At 45.3% G+C, this 6,580-nt stretch overlaps 1 non-coding gene across 1 annotated transcript; it reads left to right on the top strand.

Moving 5' to 3' along the window:
- Window positions 1–5,640: 5,640 nt before the first annotated feature.
- Window positions 5,641–5,712, top strand: trnaa-agc (transfer RNA alanine (anticodon AGC)). The gene has a single exon. It is a non-coding gene; the product is annotated as a tRNA-Ala (tRNA).
- The last annotated feature ends 868 nt before the right edge of the window (window positions 5,713–6,580 follow it).

Raw genomic sequence — 6,580 nt, 5'->3', positions numbered from 1 at the left:
CACGGGATCCTTTGAAGAAAATGCATTAAAGACAGGAAGCCCCATCACATTGTCAGTGTTTCAGTGACTGGCATTGTGAAGAGACTGAGACAAAGTCAGTTATGAATGGAGGGCTGAGTTGGAGCAGAGGGGGGCAGGATCCTGGGGGTGCACTGGTTTTAGGAGGCTGAGGTGTCTGGTGGTCTTGGTGGACCCTCTGCATCTCAAGCTGAGACCACAGAGTCCTGTGTTCTTGAGTCATTGTCATTAGTATAGACAATGACTCAAGAACACATTGTCTATAGTATAGACAATGTGTTCTTGAGTCATTGTCTATAGTATAGACACTGAAGTCACTAGTCACTGAAACACTGACAATGTGATGGGGCTTCCTGTCTTTATTACATTTTCTTCAAAGGATCCCGTGTGTCTTCTTTCTCTCTGTCTGTACTGGAGTGTGGTACCAGGCCCAGCTTGAACGGGTGACTGTGTCTGAGTGGGTCGAGGCTGGGCTGCAGGTATTGGGAGGTTAGAACCCATCTGTGAGGCTCCAGGTGGAGCGATCACCTGTGAGGGTCCAGGGACAGCAGGAAGCTGCACAGATGGTAAAGACATGGAGGGGAGACAGGTGGTGCTGGAGCAGTGACAGGAAGTGTCTAGCATTTTGGTTCATCCTGTGAGATGACGTGAGGTTGTGGTTTTGCCTCCAGCCTCACCTCCTCATCAGTGTTCAAAAGGTTCAAAGGTGAAAAAATGGGATTCAACCAAACAGCTGGAATGAAGAGTTGGTAACACTTGCAGAGCTGCAGGGAGCTGGACAGGTCTCACCATGGGGGGATTTGTCCCACAGATCCTGCTGAAGTGGCTCCTCCTCCTGAGACCTGCAATGCTGGCTGGACCTTTGGAAAAAGAACACAACAAATCTTCATAAACATTTACTTCAGCAGGAACACACAAGAAGGTGGGACTGGTTCCTTTTTCATGTTCACTATTTTGTCGTCTTGGTTCATGTTTTGGTTGTCAAAGTTAATTCTGAATATTTGTGGAAAGTTCGCCTGCCTTTACTTGTACCAATACTTCCTTTAGTAACAAATTAAAAAGCTCAAGCTAAACTTCAGTCAGGACAACCATTCTTTCTCATTCTTCGGCCTCTGTTTTATGTCCATGACCATCCTGTCTGTCACCTTTTGTGATGGAGACATCAGTTGATGACATCAGCAACGGTCCTCAACCTAACTGCCTCTGCCAGAAGTGAGCTGTCATCTGTCTCAGGGGACACAGTCGGGTGGACCGGGGCGGATGAGGGCCTGCTGCTTCCTTGAAATATTTCTAAATATTTCAGTTGCAACTGTATAGTGATGGTGGGTCAGTTTAGAGCTGTCAATCAATGTTAATAATTGATCTTAGCATCTGGAGATTATTTTAGGAACACAAATACTTTTACTTCATTCTGAGGATGAGCAGACGTTCAATATAATTCTCATTTCCTGGTCAAAGACTCCTGCTAGTCAGAGAGGATCTGGGCTGGATTGGAAAGCTTCTGAGAGGAAAACCTTCACTCTGGACTGGACTGAGAACGGAGCAGCCTCAGCTTCCTGGAGCCTGACTTGCCTCTGTGGTCTAAGGTTGTGTGGGCTGACATCACAGTGAAACTACTGAGATCACAGAGCCTTTGAGATCACAGGCTGACTTCCTTTTTATCCCTAAAATTAAGAATAATAATTAAAAAATGTTGTTTCTACATTTGTGTTGCTGCATCAGTTAAACAGTGACTCTGACAGAGGGGGTGTAGCTCAGTGGTAGAGGGCATGCTTTGCATGTGTGAGGCCCCGGGTTCAATCTCCGGCATCTCCAGCTGGTCCTGTGTAGCCTTCATCTTATCAGCTAAATTGATCCTTAAATGTGACAACAGTTGATAACAAACTACCAGAAGAGAAACCAGTCTGTTGCATATCAAAGTATTTGTAGCTGCGTCAGTGTGACTGTGAGCCTTCATAGCCAGCATGAAGGAGCTGGTTTTATCTTTGCTGGGGACATCCCACACACAGCTGCTCTCAGTTCCAAATGTGTGTGTCCTCACTCCTCCGTCCTCCTGCTGCCCTCAGAATAGAGACACAATTCAACCTGGCAAGTTTGGAGCATAGAAGTGCTCCTGAAGAGATGTGTGTCAGCCCACAGCTGGCTGTTCTTACCTGGAACCTCAAGATGAAACTGCTTCCACAGATTGGAAATGAATCTGATGTTGACTTTTGGACAAATCACCTGTTCATCAGTTCATCATCACTTCCATCCATTTCTACTGCTTATCTTGTTATAGAAAGGAGTCTATCTGCTGTGTGACTGAGGCAGTTACTGTGAGCTGCTGCATGTCTCAGTGTGTGTGTGTGTGTGGGGGGGCTGTGTGTGACTGGTCGGCTGCCAAGGATTATTGATGAGATCAATCATGATCAGCTCAGAGATCACGGCACAGAAGAAGGAGACTTTTTGATTTTTGGGGGTTCAGTTTCTAAGTCAGACACATCATCACAATTTGAAGTTTTCCTCCAGTAAAAAACAAAACAACACAAAACCAAACAAAAACATGATTTGACTTTTGATGTCTACATTTTTTGGAAATTGTGAGTCCAACAAGCAGGAGGCCGTTTGAGCTTGGAAACTGTGAAGCATCACCAGTAACTGCTGGTTAATTTACAGTTGTTTCCTCCAAAAAGTTTAAAATGAACTCAATGCTGAATCCCTTGTCGTCATCACTGAGCTGCAGAACTGGTCCATGCAGGAGGCTGAGCAGGTCTTCCTCTCTGGTCCAGTGTCTCAGCACAGGTCAGAGTAGAGAATTAAAACATGAACACAAATCTTTATCAGCTATTTACTGACATCAGTGACTACCTTCAAGTAAGAGTGTTAGTGAATGGACCCTTTTTAAAGTTTATGTTATAATGTTTGAAAAATGATGCTCACAAAAACACAATAAAAGTGTTTGTGCTAAAATGATTCCAGTAGATTTTATTGCCATTTTAAGAGTTCAAGCGTATTTTGATGACATTGTTTGATGTCATGACTCACAGTTACTTTAGCAGGACCATCGTGACATGACATCTTCCTCATCATCCCATATCGACCCTCAACCCCTCACACAGAACCAGGAGCCCTCAACTGAAGGAACCTTTAAAACTGAGAAGTTGGACAGAAAGCAGTATTTTGGTGGAACGAACCTTTAAAACTATAAATTAGAAAGTATTTTGGTGGAACGAACCTTTAAAACTATAAATTAGAAAGTATTTTGGTGGAATGAACCTTTAAAACTATAAATTAGAAAGTATTTTGGTAGAATGAACCTTTAAAACTATAAATTATAAAGTATTTTGGTGGAATGAACCTTTAAAACTATAAATTATAAAGTATTTTGGAGGAATTGGAATAAACCTTTTATACAGTAGTTAGAAATTAAAGGACAGGAAGTAGTATTTTGGTGGAATAAACCTTTAATACTACAGTTAGAAAGTAGTATTTTGCTATAATCTAATTCGATAGGTGGCGCTGTCACCAAAAACCAAAAGTCCAACAAATGCATTTTATCATCCAATTCAGTAGGTGGTGGACCCAGCAGGAGCCACTGAACACAACTCTGACATCATCAGGCTTCTTCCCAGCAGCTTGGTGCTCCAGAAGGAAGAATCCAGACCATCGCTACATCATCAGAGTGAACACCAGCTGATGTTGACCAGTTTAACAAGCCTTTGACTGCTAAATGACATCCAAGCTCAGATTCTCTTGTCCTGGTAGAACAAGTCAATGTTGAAGAAGATGAGAGCACCAGTCTCTTTCATCCAATGCTGGAACAGCGTTAGACTGAAGGTTAAAGGCAAGTTTTGAACTGAAGAAGCTTCTTGGACCTCTAAACTTCTTAACTCTCTTTCTCCAAGAACTGCGCCTGGACGACGGCCGTTTCCAGCGATACTTCAGGCTGACGAGGTTCCTGTTCGATGACCTGTTTGTGAGGATCGGTGCCAGGATATCAAGGTCCAACACCAACTCCAGGCTCCAGGACCGTTGACATGACTTCCCTGACGCCAGGGGAATCTCAACGCTGACAGGCTCTCTGGACTCCTTGTCATGAGAATTTGTCACAAAAGTTGAATACTTTCAAATGCATGAATACGCGTCACTCACGTTGCCGGCGAGTACACACACCAGTTCAGCTCTCTACATGGACTTTACATGTGAACTTGTTGCACGAAAATTTGTGTCACGATTGATGTGAACACGCCTTCAGACTGTGAGGGCTGACATCACAGTGAAATGACAGAGATCACAGAGCCTTTGAGATCACAGGCTCAGTTACGTCCAGTTGACCAGATTTTACTTCGCTTCGATCTACGATGACCTGGATGAATGAGAACCTACACAGACATCTTGCCGAACACTATGGGAAGGACATCCTTAGTGTGGTGCGGGAATGCGAAAGGACTGCAAGGAAAATCGCAGACTACAGGAACCATCTACGTTCCAACCTCCGATGCCGCCAACACAACCTCATTCCCACTAGCCTACTACTAGGATCCACCGTGAGGGGCCACAGGGCCAGCAAGATTTTGGAACGGGCACAAAATCAGCTTCTCAACGAGAGAGTGAGACAGGTCCATTTCACCATTGAGGGACTAAAGACCAAGCTAGATCACCTTAATCAAGAGTTATCGCCATTTTTGCCACCCGCCATCTTGGACAAGGTCACCTCCTTCGTTGGGACAGCCCAACTATCTCAACATCAGAAGAGCAAGGAGAGGCAGAAAAGGACATTCGCTCGCCTCCAGTCTCGCCTCGACCGGGAACGAGAAGCAGAAGGCCCAACCCCAGCGGACTCACAGGACAGGTGGATAAGGAACTTATCCAACAGGGAGCTCACCAGTCCTGAGAAACGCGTCCTTGCCAAAGGAATGAACTTTGCTGTCACCCCGAAACATCTCCCGACGGTGGACCTCATCACTGCCACAGAATCCGCCATCAAGAAGAACAACCTCTCCACCACAAAAGCAGATGAACTACGACTCAAGGCCACAGCGGCCCTCTCCGAAGCGAAGGTCCCCTCTGCCAACCTCTCGGTCCAGGAAAGGAAGGCCTTGAATGCACTGAGCAAAGATGAGAACATCACCATCCCTCCGGCTGACAAAGGAAGATGCATGGTGGTCCTTGACACAACTGACTACCAGGACAAGATCAGTTCTCTTCTCAGTGACATTCACACATATGAGACCTTAAAACGCGACTGAGTTGCTGCTGCCAGCACAGTCCATTAGCATCTGAGTGGTCGGTGAAACTCCCTAACGACCACCCCTGAAACTCCCTGACACCGCACAACGTCTGTCGTTTGGGGAGGCCAGGTGAGTCTCGGGAGGGTCGTTTCCACCACATTAGCACTGACCACTCCCACATAGGTTTATAAGCTGGAGTTTCCACACTCTCCACTAGAACTGAAGAAGCTTCTCGGATGAGAGGTGAAACGTCTTCAAGATAAACTTACGTCCACTTGACCAGATTTTACTTCGCTTCGATCTACGATGACCTGGATGAATGAGAACCTACACAGACATCCCTAAAATGAAGAAAATAAATGTTGTGTCTGTGTTTGTGTTCCTGCATCAGTTAAACAGTGACTCTACCAGAGGGGGTGTAGCTCAGTGGTAGAGCGCATGCTGAGCATGTATGAGGCCCTGGGTTCAATCCCTGGCATCTCCAGCTGGTCCTTTGTAGCCTTCATCTTGTCAGCTAAAGTGATCCTTAAATGTGACAACAGTCGATTCACTATCAGAAGACATCTTCTACATGTTCAAGTTGGGCGAACTTTCCACAAATATTCAAAATTACTTTTGAAAATGAAAACATAGATCAAACCTGCCCTGTCAATCACCCACAATGGGCGGGTCATCCCACTCCCTATCAGGTTCCCCACTCCGTGACCCTCTCCCTATCAGGACTAGAAATCCATTGGGGTCTCCCTGCTCAGGTAGGAGTCCTGCCCACGACGTGAAGCTGTTGATGTTCTAGAGGAGACAACATCTGATCTTTGTTAGATCCACCAGTCAAAGGTTTTCTTTAAAGGCTGTAGCAGCTGAGAATGAGGAATTAATAACCATCTTAGTGAGGACATTTTGAAACATGATGACATTTTATTGACTTGTAGCACTGCAAAAATCATCTCCCCTCCAAAAACCCTCTTCTCCAACTCTGTACTCAAGTTGTCTCCTCATCAGGCACCACAGGATCCAGGACGTTCAGTCAAAAAATCATTAGTGATTTTAAAAATGTCCATCAAACACAAAATAAGACTTCAAACAGGTTTACAACTTTATTTGATGTTGACACATTTTGTCCACTTTGCCTCCACACTGTCCTTCATCACAGCATTTAACATCAGGACTGCTCCCAGATCAGCTCCATGACCTCATCCCTGCACCAGAGTACCGCTCAAGTTCATCAAGGATGGCCAACATGAGAGGGTCTAGATTCACCTCCATCTTTGGAGGTTGTTGGATTTCCTCCTGAGGACCGTCAGGCTGTTTCCTTACTTTGCTGTGACCCAACAGCAGACAGCAACAAGGACTGT

The sequence above is a fragment of the Aulostomus chinensis genome, chromosome 1, assembly GCF_037954235.1.
Source record: "Aulostomus chinensis isolate RoL2024-O1b breed Wild chromosome 1, RoL_Achi_v1.0, whole genome shotgun sequence".
Lineage (NCBI taxonomy): Eukaryota > Metazoa > Chordata > Actinopteri > Syngnathiformes > Aulostomidae > Aulostomus > Aulostomus chinensis.
This window is presented reverse-complemented; position numbering and strand designations above follow the sequence as displayed.